The following is a 20,950-nucleotide window of genomic DNA, read 5'->3' as shown; positions in this document are numbered from 1 at the left end:
GTCAAGTGTGGTAGCGTTTTAGAAATTCCATCATCCCTAGCTCCTGCTGGGTCATGAAGCATGTCTTACTGCTGTGAGTGCTGGCTTTGGGTGCCTTTAGTCCATCTCTAGACCTACAAAGCTATGGCTATTGCATCTGGCCTGAAGCCTTGTGCCCATTCTAGGGGTCTGAGTCTCAAACCTCTGATTATGTTTTTGCTTGTAGGCCATCTACCTTCCTGAGGTTGGCCTCTCCTTTAGGGACTCCGGAAATTGGTCATTGTTGCCCACTTCACTATAATTTTGGGATCCTATGGCAACCTCTGCTATTTTGTTCCACCTACCAGGAAGGTCTCTTTGGATGGCTCCAATCAGTTTATTTATTTATTTTTTTTAATGTTTATTTTTGAGAGAGAGAGAGTCAGAGAGCAAGTGGGAGAAGGAACAGAAAGAGAGGGAGGCACAGAACCTGAAGCAGGTTCCAGGTTCTGAGCTGTTAGCACAGAGCGCAACGAGGGACTTGAATTCATGAACCGTGAGATCATGACCTGAGCTGAAGTCGGACACTTAACCGACTGAGCCACCCAGGCGCCCCATGGATGGCTCCATCAGTTTAAAATGTGCCCAGATTTTACACATTGTTTTCTGGCCTCTGCATAGTAGCTCCTTTATGTTGACTCAGGGTTCAGCGTTACAGCAGCAGTGGTAGCAGTAGAAAGTTCTCCTGTCCATGCACCACTGGTTTTCCTAAGGAGCCAGCCCAGCACTTTCAGTACCAACAAGCCATGCTTCCTGCAGAGACTATGAGTGTGTGCAAAAATAAGCACGATTGTAGGGCTGTTAGCATAATGCCTAACACAAAATGGTCAGTACCTGTGGACTCTGATTAGCATGCAGTTCCTTTTTCTTTTTACTATATTTGGCTTTTTAACTTGAGAACTTTGAACCTGGGAGTTCATAGATGGGCTTCAGAGGGTCAGCAAATTCCATGAAATTGTATTAAAAGGTTATTGGTATGGATAGCTTTCCTGGAAGTGTGTTCACAACTTTCATCAGATATTCAGAATAGGTCATATGGAACTTCTGTTTCTAGCTATTGCAAACTCAAAAACTCTCCTCCTGAGAATGAGAAAGCCTGGACAATATATTAAAAACATGCCTGAAGGCATGGAAAAGCCCATAAAATAGTAAAGGCTTACCATATCAGGATCCAAGTAAGGACAGAGGCCAAGGGAGGTGAACCCATTGTTTGGGGCTGAAGGTGTCCACAAATTCCAGAGGAATCAACTTAATAAGGAGCAAGGTGCTTTTAACAGCATTGTGGGGCGAGGAGGATACGAATTAGAGTCCATGGGCTACCAGTGAGGAAGCCCTGTGGAGCCCTTCACTTTAGGTTGGAACCTTGAGAGTAAGTATGAACTGAAGTAGACGGGTCCTCACAAGGAGTGCAGCTTTGCTTCAGATCATCTTAGTTTGCTGAAATTGGATTAAGATGGTCCTGAATTGCTCGTGCTTCAGGTCTAGTAGAAGCCTCCTTGGAAGAAGCTCATATCATCTTGGTACCTCAAATTATTTCTACCAAGATTTAGTAAATGTAATATTGGCACAAAATAAAAATAACTAGGCACACAAAGAGTCACAACAGCAAAATTGAATCCATAGATACAACAAGACAGCAACACGGACACATAGGAATTTTAGATACTGGCATTATAAGTCTCAGACTTTAAAATACCTATACTAGGGGTATCTGGGTGGCTCAGTTGGTTGAGCATCCGACTTCAGCTCAGATCATGATCTCACTTATGTGTTTGAGCCCCACATCAGGCCCTGTGCTGACAGCTCAGAGCTTGGAGCCTGCTTTGGATTCTGTGTCTCCCTCTCTCTCTGCCCCTCCCCTACTCACACTCTGTCTCTCTCTCAAAAATAAATAAACATTAAAAAAATTTTTTTAAATGCTTATACTAAATCAATGTGCTATACCATTTTAATAAGCAAAAGAAGACAAATCATGTTTTCATATCAATTGATGCAAGTTAAAAACATTTGAGGAGATCTAGTACCCTTTTATGACAGAAATCTCTCAGTGAGTTAGGAATAGAGGGGAATTAACTTAATACAGAGCATCTACCAGACACCTACAACTAATAACATCATACTTGATGGTGAAAAATTGAATGCTTTCCCCCTCTGATCAGTGTTATTTTCATAGCACTGGAAGTTTTAACCACTATTATAAGGCAAGAGAAAGAAATAAAAGGCCTATATTGAAAAGGAGAAATAAAACTATCCCTATTTGCAAATGATATTACTGTCAATATAGAAAATCCCAAGGAACCTACCAAACAAAAAAAAGGAAAAGAAAAAAGGAAACAACTCTTAGAACTGATAAGTAAGTTCAGCAGAATTGCCAAATAAAAGATCAACACACAAAAGTCAACTACATATCCATATACTAACAATGAACATGTGGGAACTGAAATTAAAAACAATATCACTTATAGTCACCCCTAAAGAAAATGAAATGCTTAGTTATATACTTAACAAAAACAGGGCTGTATAATCTAAAAATGATAAAAATAATACAATGCTGATTAAATTAATTTAAAAAGACCTAAATCCACAGAAAGACATATAGTATTCATGCAGTGAAAGACTCAACATAAGAAAGATGTCAGTTTTCTTCAAATTGTTCTGTAAGTTTAAAGCACTTCCCAGCAAGGTTTTTTGTACACATAGACTTATTCTAAAACTTATATGGAAAGGCCCAGGCCCTAGAATAGGTATAACCATCTTGAAAAAGAAGAATAAAGTGGGAGTAATCACTCTTTTCAATCATAAGGCTTCCTATAATAGCTACAGTAATTATATCAGGTGTTATTGGCAGAGGCATAAACACATAGATGATTGAAAGAGGATAGACTCCAGAAATACAGCCGCGCAAATAGGCTCAACTGATTTTTGACAAGTACAGAAGCAACTCAGTGGAGGAATTTCAACAAGTGGTGCTGGTGTACTTGGACATCAGCCTAAACATTACAACTTACACAAAAATTAATTCAAAATGGATCAGGAACCTAAACATAAAATGTAAAATCATAAAACTTTTGGGAAAAAATAGAAGATCCTTAGAAACTGGAGCTAGGCAAGGAGTTCTTAGACTTACTACCAAAAGTACAGTACATGAAGGGAACAAAAGTCTCAAAACTCAACAGTAAAACCACAAGCAATTCAATTAGAAAATGGGCAGAAGACATGAACAGACGTTTTACAAAAAGGAAGTACAGATGGTAAATTAAACACATGAAAAGATGTTCAAATCATTAGCCATCAGAGAAATGCAAAAAATAAAATCACAATGAGATATCACCACACACCTGTCAAAATGACTCCAAAATAGAGCAGTTAATGCTCGTGAGGATGACGAGGAAGTGGATCACTCATATGTTGCTGGGTAGGAACATGGCAGTGGATCCAGTTTCACACTAAAAGCAAGTGCCTTACCTCTGTCACTGTGGTACCGGCTTTGACAATTAGACTGACTACTGACTTCTCAGAGAAGTCATGAAGGCTAGAAGACGGTGTAATGAGATCTTCAAATGCTGAGGGGTGGGGGTGAAAAGGCTGTCATTCTTTTCAGAATTAGATATTTTCAGACAAAAAGCAAGAGAATTTATCACCAGCTGACCCACAGTAAAGGAAATGCTAGCGTTGTTCTTCCAGAAGGAACATGACCAAAATAATCTTCCACCCAAAAAACAAACAAAATCAATTCTGGTTTTATACTCTGTTTGGGCCAGTGAGTTTCAGCCTTGGCTGCACATCAGAATCACTGGTGGGATTTTTAAAAAATAACTTCCGTGTCCTTCTTCAGGGGGTTTGATGTGTGGCCTGGGGTCTGATCATACTGATGCCCAGCCTTGGGTAAGAAACAACTAGAGTGTTGTTGGGCTGGAATAATACAGTGGGGTAGCAGAGTGGTAACTGTAGAATGAGAAGCAAGTGGTATCATGGCTAAAATTGAATCTTTCCTTTGCCTGGGCCTCTGCCTTTATACTTCGTGTGTCTTGGTTGAAAACTTCCCCACAGTTCCTCCTCTTCTCTTTCATTCAAACCAAGTCCTGTGCATCCCACCTGTGTGGTATGTCTCCCTTTCATCCTTTCTTTTCAGTCCTTTGTTATCAGGGCACTTCAGGCACTTGCTGCCTTTTGACTTTACGTGATAGTTGGCTGTTAATGGCAACCTCCAATGTCTTCTTCCTCTTCTAGTATGCCTTGCACAGTGTTGCCAACCCAGTCTTCGTAAAGCATTGCTTATGCCAATACCCGCCTCAGAAACATTTTCATTGCTCTTCATTAGCTGCAAAATAAAGCTTAAATTTAATAGTTTTAAAAATATAAATCAGATCATTTTCATTCTAAATACCCTTTAGTTTCATCCTGTTATGCTTGAAATGACATCCCCAGTTCCTGTTACCACAGCCTTCAGGATCCTATGTGATTGGAACCCTGTTTTACCTCCATCCTGTAGCATCCCATTCTACTCCCTGCTCACACAGCCTAGCAACACTGGCCTTCTTGGGGGTTCTGCAGTGTACTTTCTTATTTGCCGTTGATCTGAACTTGCTGATTACTGGCCTGAAATGCTATTTCTTCCTTTTCTTTAAGGCCTTGGTCTCATACTCAGCCTTCAGAGTTGCCTCCCTTCCTTATATACAGTAAGCCTACTCTTTCTCCCCTTTTTTCTAGTCACAGCATCCTGATCATCATCTCTTATCATTGTGTATTTTATTTATCCATCCCTTCCTACTTCTCTCCTCACTGGAAGGTAAACTCCATGAGTGCAGCAACTTCAACTGGCTTGTTGACTGTTACATCTCCAAAGTGAGGTACATATTAGGTGCTCAGTGCCCTCTAACTTATTTTGAATATGGATACATTATGGTAGAGTTTTAATGGTAAAGCAACTCTCTCACAAGAGACTCTTGTTTTTCCACTGGTGTTAACAATATATGAATTTATGGTTACTGACTGAAATCCATTCTCACATGTAACCTTTGGATGAAGGGAGGCCAGGGAATGTGGTGGAAAATGAAACTGTGTAGGAAAAGACTGACAATCTGGGGGGAAACAAGCTGGGAATAGAATTCTGTATTTAGGCCAGTTCCAAGAATCTTCACTTTGTGTGCATAGTTGTGTATCTCTGAAATTTCCATAATGATCTTTACTCTGTCGCTTCTATAATTGTTAGTAATAAAAAGTTCAGTTGCATCAAAAGTATTTTTTGCTTAAAGGGCATGTCAAAGGGGGTTATGTTAAAAACTCAAATTTGTGTGGTGTTCTACAGTTTGTTCATACATAAATGCATTTAACAATCCCTTGTGAAAAATATATCTTCATTTTGAAAATGAGAAAGCAAGGCTCTAAATGTTAAGAAACATTTAGAAAGCTGACTGGGTTGGAAACCAGGACTTGGGTCTTTGGACGTGTAGTTTACTTTCTGTTTTATTACTGGGTTTCCCATTATTGGGTGTCAAGTTTCAACTGAAAATATCTATGGCAGGAACTAGAGAGTGAACAGACTTTCTTGTCCTTGAATCCTGGAGTAAGTGAAGGTGACTACTGCCAGGTCAATGCTCTGAACCACGTGATGGCTACCTAGTGATTTCCTCCTGTTGTTAGCTCCAGGAAACGAACTGTTTACCTAGGTTTAGCTGAACCACAGTGGTAACTGAGCTTCTGATTTTCACATTCTGGGGGCTGATCTCATTGTTCCCTGGATCTCCATTCCATTAGGAAACCAGTCTCATCAAAACTGCTGGGGCGCCTGGGTGGCGCAGTCGGTTTAAGCGTCCGACTTCAGCCAGGTCACGATCTCGCGGTCCGTGAGTTCGAGCCCCGCGTCGGGCTCTGGGCTGATGGCTCGGAGCCTGGAGCCTGTTTCCGATTCTGTGTCTCCCTCTCTCTCTGCCCCTCGCCCGTTCATGCTCTGTCTCTCTCTGTCCCAAAAATAAATAAAAACGTTGGAAAAAAAAATTAAAAAAAAAAAACTGTTACTGCACTCAAAACTCACAGAATTTCTCGCTATAATATTGTTTTGCCCCTGAGAAGACTATATCCTGACACCCCTTCTTGTTGCCTTATGGAAAATGGATCTGGGTGGAGGAGGCAAGAATAAAAAGAGGGAAAGCAGGTAGCAGGCTATGACAGCATCTAGGTGAGAGATCATAGTGGAAGGGATCAGAGTGAAAGCAGTGGTACTAGATGGGGCGCCTGGGTGGCTCAGTCAGTTGAGGTCTGACTCTGAGTTTCAGCTCAGGTCGTGATTCTACGGTTTTTGTGAGTCTGAGCCCCACATCAGGCTCCATGCTGACAGTGTGGAGTCTGCTTGGGATTCTCTCTTTCTTCCTCTGTGTCTCGCTGTCCCTCCCTGGCTTGTGTTCTCTCTCTCTCTCTCTCTCTCTCTTTCTCTCTCTGTATCTTGAAAAATAAATAAACATTAAAAGGAAGGAAGGAAGGAAGGAAGGAAGGAAGGAAGGAATGGTACTAGAGAGAAGGACACCAGGACAGCTGATAGATCAGATATGGAGGATGAGGGAAAGGGTATGAAGGATGAATCAAAGGTAACAGCTAAAATTTTGACTTGAACAACCATGTGGATGGTGAAATTTACTCAGATGACAAAGACGAAAAAGTGGTTTGGGAAGGTTGGAATAATAGTAGTCTTAGACTTGTTAAATTTGAGAGATCTGTTCCACATTCAAAGACATCAAGTAAGCCAGTTGCATATATGAATCTGGAGCATAGGAGAGGGAGCAGGGCTGGAGCTAGAATTTTGGAATGTGTTGCAGTCATCCAACAAGAATGAGATGGACCTCCTGACGCCCTCCCTAAATTTGGTTCTGATATAGAGATCAGTGGCTCACACTTAAACCAAGAGGGCACTGCACACATACTAAGAGGGTATGAAAAGATTTAGTACTCATATAATGGGGCTTTCTAAGGAGATGAGAGCTGGCTCCCCAGCTGTTCCAGAAATGACTTGAGAGAGGAAGAAAGGAGACTGGTTTGACTTTTATGGTGGTTAGAGGATGGACTTGGGCAGGAGTTGCCATGTGTAAGCCACAGGAAAGAGCACCGAGGCTTTCTTATCAGCTTCCTTGTTAGCTGTTGAGATATAGAGCAGAAGGGGAAGGGAGCAGTGGGACTTGAAAGCTCATAGCAATCTGATATCAAAAGTGGATTTAAACTCTTTATAACAGAAGACTTCAGTAGTAAACGGTGTCTAAAATGATAGAACTAGAAAAGATCTCCTGGAGGTTCACAATGAGCTCTGAGGGCTCCAAAACTTAAAAATCAGGTTGAGGAAAAAGTACCAGCATATTAGACTGGATGAAGAGAGAAACGTGTATAGTGTAGTATGCCACCAGCTAAAACAAAAATGTTTCAAGCGAATGGAAGCCGGGGACACAGTGTGCCCACACTGGCTGTGTGCCCCACCCCACTGTGGCATGTGCTGGGTGTGTGTAGAAGGTGGTGGCTCTGGGAGAAGAGCCAACACCTAGGATGCTGCTGAGGAGGTGAGCAGTCTAAGGATAGAGGCGGGTCCGTTGGTTTGCATCATGGAGTTTGGATAAGTGAAATGGTGGAAGCCAGATTAGAGAAGACCGGGGAATGAATGTGAGGTGGGGAAATAGAGAAGGCAAGTTTAGACAGCTTCCTCAGGAGACTGCTAAACAAGGAGCAAGAAATAGGCAGTAATTAGGAGGGAGATGTTGGATTAAGGAGAACTTTTTTTTTTAAGTTAGATCTTAGAGCATGTTATGAACTGATGTGAACAGTCCAGTGATGATTCCAGAGAGCATGAGGATCACAGCTATAGAGAGTCCTGGCGAAGAAGGTAGTAGGGGGTCAGAGCCCACTTGGACACCTGTACTTTGTAGGAGCAGAGACACACTTCTCCCCTTCAGAATAGGGGGAAAGACAGAAAACGGGGCTGTTCGTATAGGTAAGTTTATGAACTGGTTGGTGACGATATGAGAGAGTTCCAGGCTAATTGCTGTTTTCTCAACTATGAGACGAGGTCCTTAGCCAGGAGTTGTGGGAAGGGGGCAGTGGTGTGATGAGAGAGGAGGAGATATGAAATAATTGCTCAGAAAGTTGTGGAGCAAATTGACCACAAGCATAGGAGGGTTGTGAGGCAATGCTGAGCCCATTCATGGGGTGTGGTGATGAAATCAGAGCCAGAGCAGGCAGCTCAGGTGTCTGATGTTCTCACCAGTGTCAGGTGTGTGGGGTCTGGTGGAGACAAGGTAGAGATGGGTTCACAGGGTTGGGATTTTACAAGGCAAGTACTTCAGCACGTCAGGGTGAGGGTGGCAAGCAGGGAACTGAGGGTTCTTGCAAAGGAGTGATCATTTAAGCTTGGCAACATGGTTATTAAACACGTGACCTGCTTACAGTAAGTATAAAGCGTACATTTCTATGTCTCCCTACCTATGTCTTTCTATAGTATGTGACTATAGATATATTTCAATGCCATTGTTTGAATCATTCATACCGCTATTTTAGTTCAGGCTTATTTTCTAAAGCCTTTTGATTTTGGTTTTTGGAAAACCAACTGTATTTCTCGCCCTGCCTCCCCTCCCCCCGCAGTGAGCAAGCAAGAGGTTCTGTAAGCAAAAGTAAAAGTTGAAGACTTTGTTATGATTGGACCTGTGTTTGGAAATTCTGTGAATTGTGTTATGTCAGCATCCTGCTCATGGAATAGGCTATGTAAACAATGGGTGTTGGGCGGTTCTATGAATGAGCAGCCTTCCTTCTCACTTAACACACTTAACCACTGCAATTCTCCAGATTTCTGAGTGTTTATTTCATAGTAAAAAGGGCTCTAAAAATACCAGGCCAGTTAGGTTTTTATTGTAGATCATTTCATTGAAACTGCAGTGGGACGTATAAATTTTAAAAAGAAAAAAAAAAACAAAACCCTGAAAGCAGGATTTTGAAGGAAAAGCTACAGAAATCTGTCTGTAGTAATTTGTTTTGGCTATGGATGTGAAAGTGTAAAAGAGATGTGAGTAACTTTGCTTCATCTTATTGAGATCAATTGGTACGTTTAATTGATCTACAAAGGATTTGAATAATAGCACACCAGAATGTCCAAATACCATGCAATCATGACAGTGTTGCATATACCAAGTTTTAAATTAAAAGAAATTCTCTTTTAGAAGTTGATTTTCAGCTTATTTATAACATTATTTTTTTAATTGTAGAGGCATGTCAGACCATAATTTTGAGTGTTCAGAATGAAATGAGAAAAGGATTAGGGTGGATTAAGCATTAGGAAAGGGACCAGAACCACAAGTCATACCAGGAAAGATTATTAGTTGGGGTATGCAAGCTAGACATGAGACCCGGGAGCACCGCAGGGAGTAGAAGTTAGTAGGAAACAAAGAGATAACCTGTAGAGAAAACAGACTCAAACATTTCATTGTTTCAGACTGCCAGATAACAACAGGGATAATAAGTTGTATTGATTATGAAGATTAAAAGTATGGACAGGAATACAAAATACAAAGAAAACTAACATTTTCCTTTCACTGGGCAGGAATTTTTGCCTTCCAGGAACCCTGACCTTCTTCACTGGCCCTGTGGACTCTCTGACAATGTCCTCTCCCCAGAAACAAGGACAGCTGAGATGGGAGGGAGGGTATTTTGAAAATGAAGTCATGATAGGAGGGAGGTGGGACAAGAGCCAATGAGAATTTTTTATGGAGAGGCCTGCATGAAAAATACCAGCTTGCGTGCATCCTGAAGCTGTGGTCACAGTGACACCACACTTGCTTTCCTGGGAACCCCAGAAGACAGAACTTAGGGAGAGAGAGTGCAAATCATGTCTCTAATTTGGAGACATTGAAAATTTTTAAGTTCGATAGAAGCAATTGTTAATGTTTGATTTGTGGGCAGATTATGAAACAGAATGCATCAAAGACTCCTCTCTCTCTCAGTCTCTGTCTCTGTCTCTTCCTAAAATGGGCAACTTGTAGATATTCGGCCTGTCTCAAAGAAATTGGGTCAGCCCTGGCACTGAACCATGAGAATTAACATTTATTTAGCACCCACTGTGAGCCAGATCTCTAGCCGGGTGATTTTCCTACCTGATTTCTTTCAGTCCTCCTAACCTTGAGAGGTATTATTTTCTCCATTTCAAAGATATCTTAGAAACTGAAGCTTAGTGACAGTAAATGATTTTCTCCATTGAGCAACAGAGCTGCTAGGTGAACCTAAGTGTGTCTGACTCCAAGTTCCGCTCTGGGATATTTCCACTCTGAACGTATTCTCATTCAGCTGCTTGAGTAATCTTACTACATGGGATGGTGTAAGGCTTGTTTGGATCATTGTTAGAATAGATTTTGGATCAGAGAAGGATTAACTCCAGCAAAGGTAGGGAGGTGATAGGAAGATGTTGGCTTCTCTCTATTGTCTCAATTTTCCCGCCAGTGCATAAAAGATAAATACACAGGTGTTCAGGTTGTGGTCAGCTGCTAGAGTGGTGATCCTTAAACTTCACAGTGCAGTGAGGTGGGTGGTGGTCCTCTTGGAGAAGCTCTATACCCAGAGGTTTTGATTCAGTGGAATGTCTGCATGGTATTGAGAACCAGATGATTCTGATTGAAGTATCTCCACATCACACCAGGAGAAACACTGAGGTAGGCGACCTCATTTTCACTGGTTCTTCCTCGGTCTCTTCATCTGTTTCTTACTTGATTATGAGATGATAAACCTGAAGATGATAGCCCCACTGTCAGATGAATGTATGCAAGACCCAGCATTGTGATGATTCAGAGGGCAAAAGGTGGACCTTGACCATGATAATGAAGACAGAGAAGGTTAAAGATACCCCAAACCCAAGAACTGAGTTACTTGGCTGTCTGTTATATTCCATCCTAACTCAAACTGAGATTTACAACAGAGCAGCTACCAATGATCAGGGACGTGCTATGAGCCAACACTCTGTGCTGGCTACTTCCTGTGCATGTACCTATCTTAATTTTGTAACAAATGTATACAATCAACTTTATCATCTGCATTTAATAGAAATGGGAACTGGGGAGGCTATTTAAAAAAAAAATTACCCCAAGATCATATAGCTAGAATCAAAATCAAAGTCTTCCTTTTTCCTTCCTTTCCTTTTTAAATTATACAAATAATACATCAATATAAATGTCTCACAGACCAAAAACAAACAAACGAACAAACAGAAAACAATTCAAACATAGGAGCCTTCATATCCCTCCACAGAAGAAATATCTGGTATCAACTGACTGTACAGATAGTCCCCAACTTACAAGCGTTCAACTGACAATTTTTTGACTTTATGATGGTATAAAAATGACCACATTCAGGAGAGACCATACTTTGAATTTTGAACTTTAATCTTTTCCCAGGGTATCAGTGGGTGATCAATCCTCGTGATGCTGGGCAGTGGCAGCTCCCAGTCAGCCAGCGATTGTGAGGGTGAACAACCCCGTACACTGACCAACATTCTCTACCCACATGGACAACCATTCTGTTTTTTTCCTTTCAGTACAGCACTCCATAAATTATATAAGATAGTCAACTTTGTATTATAAAATAGGCTTTGAGTTAGGTGATTTACCCCAACTGTGGGCTAATGTAAGTGTTCTGAACACATTTAAGGTAGCTCTGGCTAAGCTGTGATGTTGGGTAGGTTAGGGGTATTACATGCGCTTTCCATCTTATGATATACTTAATGGGACATAATCCTATTGTAAGTCATGGAAGATCTATAGATCCTTCTAGTCTTTACATTTATATATGAAAATACATTATTTTTTTATGTTTCTTTTCATATAAATGGAAGTATGCTGCATGTGTTATTCTGCAACTTACTTTCTTCGCATAATACTAACTTCTGTAATTCTTCCATATCAATTACAGTGTCTTCTTTATATTGTCAATACTCATCTTTATACCCGAAACAACAGGAATATGCAAAACCTCTAATCCAAACTAATTTTAAAAAGCAGGTGTATGTTTAAACCAGAGCTTCTTAGCTGGGACTATTTTGCTCTTGAGGGGATTCAGCAGTATCTGGAGACAGTTTGGGTTGTCACAACTTGGAGCGGGCATGGCTACTGGTGTTTAGTGGGTAGAAGCTAGGAATACACAGGACAGCTCCCAACAACAAAGAATTAGGCCCAAAACGTCAATAGGGCAGAGACTGAGAAAAATCTAATCATCTTAAGGGTATTTCAATAGCCCCATGAAGGGGCTAGATCAGTACATAGTTTCTCAGCACTAACCTTTACTTAAAAAGAGTGCTGAGTAATAAATCCATTTGTTTTAAATGGTAGGATTTCAAGTTTTCTCAGGAAAAAAGCAATTGTACTCTGTCCTCATCCCTGATTTGGAGTCATATTTGAACTTTAATACCTCACAGTGTATGGTTTATGAGAATGGCAAAATAATCAATGACTAACTACTTATTGAATCTTGCTTCCTAGTTTCTTGAACCATACTTCCCCATGTAATAGGGAAAGGTGTTTCTCAGTACATGTTTTGTATGATTAATTTTCTTTCATAGTAAATTGCTCACTAAATTAGACTTTGTCCACTTTGGCTTAAGTAGATACTCATTCTAGAAAATTAAAAATCATTTAATAGTTTCAATATTGAATTGAAATAAAAGGAACTATGGTAATTGCAGATCTATTAGATTGAACCTATCATACCCAAATGAGACTAATAAGACTGTTAACTGTTGGAAACAAATTGTCGTGTTCCAAGTTGGATACTGGCATTGTTTAGGTTAATTTATTCAGACTAGTGTTTTGGGTTGAAAGAAATAATGTAGTAAGTTCTTTATTTTTAAAACTTTACTTTTATTCTAAAGGAATAGTTTTGTGTGTGTGTGTGTGTGTGTGTGTGCGCGTGCGTTGAAGTTTATTTATTTATTTTGAGAGAGAGAGAGAGTGCGCATGTGGAGGAGGGGCAGAAAGAAAGGAGTGAGAGAGAATCCCAAGCAGGCTCCACACTGTCAGCTGGGAGCCTGATATGGGGCTCAATCCCACGAACTGTGAGATCAGACCTGAGCCAAAACCAAGTCAGGAGCCTAACCAACTGAAGCACCCAGGTGCCCCTCAAAATTATGTTAAATTAAACATCTGATTTTTAGAAAGAACATACTAGAAATAAATCCATATCTTTAACTTAGGACTCATTTCTTCTTGATTTGGATTATAAATTATGCTAGTATCTGATGGTATGCCAGTTACATGTGCCAGCTGCATTTTGAAATATTTTTTAATTCTTAATTTATAGAAATAACAAAAAAATACTGTGGAAGCTTATAAAGTGTTTTTAATTTACAGAATTCTAAATAACTTCAAGCATTTGTATCTTATTTCTTTCTAGTTTTATCAACAACAGTGGGTATTGCATTATATCATAATATGAAAACAGTCTGCCTTATAATTTTAGATAAGGATTTCAGATTTTAGAAGAGTTAGCAGTGGAACTACATCACCACAATGATATTTTTTTCCCTGAGAAATCTCAGTATTATGGGTGCTTCAGACAAACAGGCACAGAATCATTGCGATGGTGTAAAATATTTAATTCGCTTTATCTCACTCTGTCTCTTAGAACCTTTATCCAGAAGTAATTTGCAGAATTTGTAGTTCTGCCCCTTGCGTATGTGTCCCTGAATAGCACCTTGTTTAGTGTACCTGCTTTTGAACTTCATGGAAATGGAGTCATGCTGTGTGTTTCTGTAATTTTATTCTTTTCCTTAGCATATGTTTGAGTACTTGCTTTTCTCTGTGAGTTTTAGACAAGCTTCAGAAGTCCCACCAAACAAAAACCTATTTAGGATTGTTAATGGTACTCCATTGAGTTTGTATGAGAATTTACTTCTTCGTGACATTGAATTTTTCTTGCTGAGGCTATAGTATATCTTTCCATTTAGGCAGGTCTTTAATATATGCTTTTTAAAGTTTTGTAACATTTATCTTCTTTGTTGTTTTGTCGTGTAGTACTATGCACAGAGCACTGCTGGTCCATTTTAACTTTATAGAGGATTTTTCTTCTTTTTCAGTGAAGTAATATATTTAGGTGGTGCTTAGATGTTAGTGTAGATTCTAGACTGTGTTTCTTGTCAGGGGGCAATGATAATTTAAGATTGTGTTATTAAGAAAATTAGCCAGTTTTCACTATGGTATCTAATTTAGGAAACTAAATCACTTGCAATGATATAATTAATTGTGAATTTTAATATTACTTAAGTATAACAAACAGGATAATAACATAAATGTTTTACTAGATATTTACATAAAATGCCATGGGAATATAAAAAAAGTGACTAATTCAGTATTTGGGCACATGTATTTTTATACAATAAAGGAACCTGCCAAGTATTCAAAATGGTAGCAGTTCTATTGGCCGACAACTGATAGACCAGATGCTTTGGTAAAGGCTTGAGAGAAGATAAGATTAAACATGTTGTGTTATACCTTGAGGATTAAATTTTTTGGTCAAAATTTATTATTGTATCCTGTAATGAGGTCACAGAGGAATCCTGCAGTGATTATATTGTTCAGTAACTGTAAATGAGCAATTCATTCTATTTATTTTTATTAAGCTAGTGTTTATTTTTATTTTTTTCCTAATTTTTTTTTTTATGTCTTTATTTTATTTTGAGAGAGAGACAAAGTGCAAGCAGAGAAGGGGCAGAAGGAGAGGGAGACAGAATCTGAAGCAGGCTCCAGGCTCTGAGCTGTCAGCACAGAGCCCAAGGTGGTGAACCCACAGAAGTCTGGCGCTTAACCTACCGAGCCACCCAGGCGCCCCAGGCTAGTGTTTATTGAATGCCTATTATGTGCAGTGTAGTGGGCTAGCTTTTGCTCTAAGGAATATAAAGATAGTAAGACTGTCCCTTTCTTGGGGAGCCGGTGGGCTAATGAGTAGAAGAGGAAACAGGTAACTACGGTGCAAGGCAGAACTTGGTAGGCACTGTCAGAGAACTACAAATAGGGTACCATGGAGATTTCAGGAGAGTACGATTTCATCCTGTCAGGCACTGGAACAGGAGTTTGGAGAAAGATGGATTTTTGAAAAATATGTGTAATTTTGGCAGCTAGAGATGTGTGGAGGTTGTTGGATTTCTCAGGATAAGGAAATGGTATGGAGGTGGGAAAGGGGAGGATGAATGTGGTGACCAGCAGGGAGCCTGCTGTCACCAGATTGCAGAGATCAAAGAGAAAGACCAGGAGAAGTAAGTTTGACCAGGTGGGCTGAAGCCCTGTGTGGTGCAGGGGTGGGAGAGGTAGGGGGTGAGCTGTGCTGAGGCATCCAGCAAGGGCTGGGAGCAGGAGGATTGACAGGAGTATTTGCCATGTGTCTTTGCTCTGCCTACTATGGCCTTTCCCATAGTTCTTTCCCACCAGTTCTCTCTCTCCTTCCCTAGTTGTTTTCTCTGTCCGTCCCATTACACAGCCTATCTTCTCTCTTTCCCTGCCTCCTTCCCCTCACTCTTGCTGTCCTTACCCAGCTATCAGAATCAGCTCAGAAGTCATCATCTCTGGGAGCACTCTGAAACCCTACAGTTGGAATTAATCATTACTTCCTGTGTTCTCACAGTGATTGTCTTACCCCCTCGTTGTAGCACTTACTGCATTCTGTCTTCTATTACGGCTGTTTCCATCTCCATCTCCCTTCCATGGGCTGCAGGGGCTTCATATCCCAATACCGTAGGAGAGTGGCTTGAATACAGATCACACTCAAAATGTTTGTTGAATGAATAAGGGATCTTTGTTTAAACAGTTTTTTATTTATAGTATATATAAAGAGCTAGATGCAATAGAGACCAAAGTGATGGAAATTCTAAAAGACTTTAATGATCAGATGAAGAAATTGTTTGGAGAAGCATGAAATATGTGCTCTGTCTCAGTTCAAGAAGATTGACCACAGTTTGGCTCTCCTAACCCTCTGCCTGAGCAGAAACCACAGCCCTTCTTCCACAACCCAACAGTGAGCCAAACCACAGCCTCATTGGTCCAACTTTCCTAACCCGCTTGTGAATGTGCTGCCTGTTCAAGATAGAGCAGATACAGTGAGGTGAGGACAAAAAGAGCACCTGAAAACAAGGGCAGTGGATTTTCCTCTGGTTTATTTAAAATGTCTCTCCTTAATGAAAGTTCACCATAAATGGTATAAGCATTTTTAAAATGGCTTTTTAAATACTAGCAGAGTTCTTAAAACTCCTGCATGAATCAAAATTGGACTTCAGATGTTTTGCCCACAGCTGTGTTCATTACTGCACCTTCCACCCTTGAAGGATCTTAGACCACAGCCAGGATGATTGAATGATTTGCACTTTTTCTTTAAGCCCTTCAAGTCAGAGCCTGTTTGTTTACATTCATGTCCTTTTTGTTGATATTGATTCCTGTATTCAGAAAACCAGTTCTTCATCAGTTCATTAGTAAAATGAGAAGATTGAAATAGACAATCTCCAAGACTGCTCTGTTGGCATTTACAAAAGAATCAATTATCATACGACTGTAGGAATGAATTTTTGTCCAGGCGTTAGATGCCTACAGAATCTTGAATGGTTTTGTGTTTAATGGTTTTCTGGTAGCCACTAGGTGGCAGTAAAAAAAAAATTCTTAACAATGAGAACTGCTTGTCAGTTTTTAAGTTTACTTTAAAAAAGAGATTTGAAGGTCTAAAGTTTGAGGTGTCTGGAAGTTATGTAACCATAGCCAGACCTCAGTATGCTGTTTCTCAGGACCTATGCTTATTTTATCCAGGAATAAAACTCTCTTGGCCCTCCATAGCAGTTTGTATTAGGGAATTATGGGAAAAACAGACATAAGTTAAAGCATGTAATTTTATTTTATTTTTTAAATTTTTTTTACATTTATTTATTTTTGAGAGACAGAGTGAGACAAAGTGAGAGTGGGGGAGAGGCAGAGAGAGAGGGAGACACAGAATCTGAAACAGGCTCCAGGCTCTGAGCTGTCAGCACAGAGCCCGACGCTGGCCTTGAACCCACAGACCTTGAGATCATGACCTGAGTCGAAGTTGGACGCTCAACAGACTGAGCCACCCAGGCGCCCCGCATGTAATTTTATTTTACAAAACATTTTTTTTTTAATGTTTATTTATTTCTGAGACAGAGAGAGACAGAGCATGAGTGGGGAGGGGCAGAGAGAGAGGGAGACACAGAATATGAAGCAGGCTCCAGGCTCTGAGCTGTCAGCACAGAGCCTGATGCAGGGCTTGAACCCACAAACCATGAGATCATGACCTGAGCCGAAGTCAGTTGCTCAACTGATTGAGCCACCCAGGCACCCCTACAAAACATTTTTTATGATAAAAAGTAAGCCGTAGAGGATCTTAAGCTGAAGACCAATCAGATTTGCATTGTTATGATAAAAAAAATTATTCAAGCTGCCTCATGTAGAGTGGATATAGGGAGGTTCCTTATAAGTTTTGGCCATAGAGTAAGTAACCCCAGCTTTGGTAATAGTAGAAACTTTGGAAATGCAGATAGTTTAAAGAAGAAATTTTAAATCACTACTAGAAAAAAATCCGTTTTAACTATTTGTTACATTTCTTCCTAGCATTTTTTTTCCATACAAAATTAAAATCACCTCAAACACAGTTTGACACCTTGCTTTTTAAATTGTTGCATTGTCATTAAATATCTTTTTACAACGTAATTCACACTGTTGGATAAACCATGATGAATTCAACCAGTTCAGTGCTGTGTGGAGTACTTTTGTTGCTTGCAGTTTTTCACTGTTATAAGTAATGCTGCTTATGAACCTAAAACATTCATTAAGATATATTCTTGGAAATTAAATAACTGGGTAAAAGGATATGAATTTTAAGGTTTTGGCTACATAACATCAAGTGACTTCCCAGAAAGGCTTTATAAATTTGTGCTCCCAACAACAGCAGAGTACCCCTCTCACCACATCCTTGCCAACACTGAATATTACAGTATGGGGTTTTTTGTTTGTTTTTGTTTTTTAAACAGGTCAAGAGGTGGGGTGGGGAACTAATATTTATAGCATTTGATTTTTTAAAAATCAGTTTCTACCCATATCATTTTGGGAATTTAGGCCAGGACAGGTCTGACAATTAGGTTGTTTTCATTTTTCCAAGACCTTAGGTGTTATAGTCAGCTTGCATAATACAGGCATTGTGAATACTGTCTAGGGAACTGTTTATGGCTACTTTAAATATTTCTCAGGAATTAGTTACAATCCCTGGTCACCCCCTCTGAATCTATTGAATGTCCTAGATTTTTTTTTTTTTAAACTTTCATTGGCTCAGCTACCAAAGTAACTCCTGCACTTTTGGGAAGCCAGCCTCCACTCACTGGTCCAAGGCCCAGGATGTGAGTGCTTCTGGGAGGCACTGGATTTATAGGGGAAAGCCTTGGCATGGTTTTCCTTAGGATCTACAGTCATAACTGATTCTTAACTGTTGCAGCCTTGAAATCAGTTTCCTTCTATTGTACATACACTGCATTACTTTTTATACCAACTAGGTCTGTAGTACTTTGTGCTTTAACTTTTTAAGGGTCAATCGTGTGAATTATAATGATAGTAGCCGCCTGTTTATAGGTGGCTTAATTGAAACTTGCTTAATTGAATTTTTATTAAAAATTTGATTAATGGGATTTTAACTGAGATGCCATACTTAGAGAACTTAGCACAACATTTCACACATGGAAAGCACTCAGTAAATTTTAGTTGTCTTAACTGTTAGAATTCCCTCAAGAAGTGACATTTAAACAGGTCTGGAAGGACCTTCATGGCAGAGAGAGTAGGACATCGTAAAGTCCTGAGGGGCCAAAGAGCCTACAGCCCCTATGTAGCTTCAAACAGGCCAGTGAGGGAGAGTCAGCCTTTGGTGTTTTTAATGCTTATTAAGTGTGATGGTAGGTGAAATTTATTATATTATTTTATTTCCCTAGGTTTAGTCCTATCTAAGTATGTGTATGGACTCACAAATTTAGATGCACATACACAAGTTTACTTTATCTTGTAATGTGTACTTACAGAATGCAGTGCAGGAGTTAAAAAAATAAAGTGGCTTATTTCCCTGTGAATATACAAAAAACCACTGAGTTGCATACTTTAAAGAGTAGACTTAATAGTATATGAATTATATCTCAATAAAGCTACTACTAAAAAACAAAATGTTTCCAAGTATAACACTTTTTCAAAAAGTAAATTTTTTTCCTGAGTATAAAAATAGTACACATACATGCATAGGAAACTGGAAAATATACCAAAGTAGAAAGAAGGAAAAATATAGGGGTGCCTGGGTGGCTCAGTCGGTTGAGCGACAGTCTCTTGGTTTTGGCTCAGACTATGATCCCAGGGTTGTGGGATCAAGCCCTGTGTCGGGCTCCGTGCTGACCGTGAAGCCTGCTTGAGATATTCTCTCTCTCTCTCTCTCTCTCTCTCTCTCTCTCTCTGTGTCTCTCTGTTTCCCTCCATCCCTCTGTCCCTCTTCCTGCTTGCACTCTCTCCCTCTCTTAAAGGAACAAAAAAAAAAAAAAAAGGAAAGAAAGAAAAAACATATATCCATAATAGCACCATCACAGAGACTATTAATATTTGGTGATAGTTTCTTCATTATTTTTTCATTTCCATGTATGGTGTGGATTATTTTTAAATTGATGAGATTGTTTCTGTGTATTAAAATTTGCATCTTCCTTTCTTCATTTAAAATTGTAATATAACCATTTAAAATGCTCTCATAAATTCTTTATAAACATTTTAATGGTTTACAATGAGCCACTGAGTGAGGGTATGATAAATTAGTCTCTGCTGTTAGACATTTTTCACTGAGAAAGAACATTGTAGTGAACATCTTTTGAGTATAATCCCCATCATCATTTTAGGTTTATTTCCTTAAATGTGTGCCAGGTACATTAAAACTTCTGAATGCTTTTAAAAAAACCTTTAATATATATTTTCAAGTTGATCTCTATAAGGCAGGCCTCTATTAATCTATAAGGCGCCTTTGTTCAGGTTATAAACCTCTGGGCAGACATAGCCCTGGCAGTCCAAGCTTGGGGTGGGTTATAGGCTGTGTTATACCCACTCACACTCTCTGGGGGTGCCTCAGTGTGGTTCACAGCAGCAGGATATATGGATACCCATTTATATTTTAATAGCTCATACAGAGTACCTGTTTCAGAGAACCCAGATGAGCATTTGGTATTTAGGTCTGTAAAAATCTTTAATTCATTAAGTGAAAAATGGTATGTTGATGCTTAAATTTACCCTTTGAGTTTATGAGGGTGAAGAATTTATCCATGTGTTTCTTGCACGTTTGTATTTTGTCTTATGAATTATCTGTTCATACTCATTTTTATGTATGTTCTTAGTGTTTGTCATATGATATTTTGCACAAGAATTTGACTACTTATGGTTATATGTTATTGTTAAAATTCTTCCTAGGTTTTGCTTATATTATTTTCTGAAGACACAAGATTTTATTTCTATTTAGAACAGCCAATGATTTGCTCTCTTAATTTTCAGTTTACAAAGTTCTTCCCCATTCATTAAAAAAAAATTTTTTTTTGATGTTTATTTATTTTTGAGACAGTGGGACACAGCATGAGCAGGGGAGGGGGCAGAGAGAGAGGGAGACACAGGATCTGAAGCAGGCTCCAGGCTCTGAGCTGTCAGCACAGAGCCTGACATGGGGCTCAAACTCACAAACCATGAGATCATGACCTGAGCCGAAGTCAGACCCTTAACCAGCTGAACCACCCAGGCACCCCTTACTTAATTTTTACATTGATCCCTTTAATTTACATTAAGTTCAGGTATATTTTAATGAATGACATAAGGTACAAATCTAATTTTTTAAAATATTTTTCCCAGAGCACCATTTATTAATTCATAATCTTTCCCTAGTA

General features: G+C 39.5%; 1 protein-coding gene across 3 annotated transcripts in view; it reads left to right on the top strand.

Moving 5' to 3' along the window:
- FANCC (FA complementation group C) overlaps positions 1 to 20,950 on the top strand; it is a 267,194-nt gene that overhangs the window by 158,559 nt on the left and 87,685 nt on the right. The gene's annotated exons all lie outside the window — the stretch shown is intronic.

This window comes from Lynx canadensis, chromosome D4, assembly GCF_007474595.2.
Source record: "Lynx canadensis isolate LIC74 chromosome D4, mLynCan4.pri.v2, whole genome shotgun sequence".
In the NCBI taxonomy this organism is placed as follows: domain Eukaryota; kingdom Metazoa; phylum Chordata; class Mammalia; order Carnivora; family Felidae; genus Lynx; species Lynx canadensis.
The sequence above is the reverse complement of the archived record's forward strand: the minus strand, read 5'-3'. Positions and strand labels throughout refer to the sequence as shown.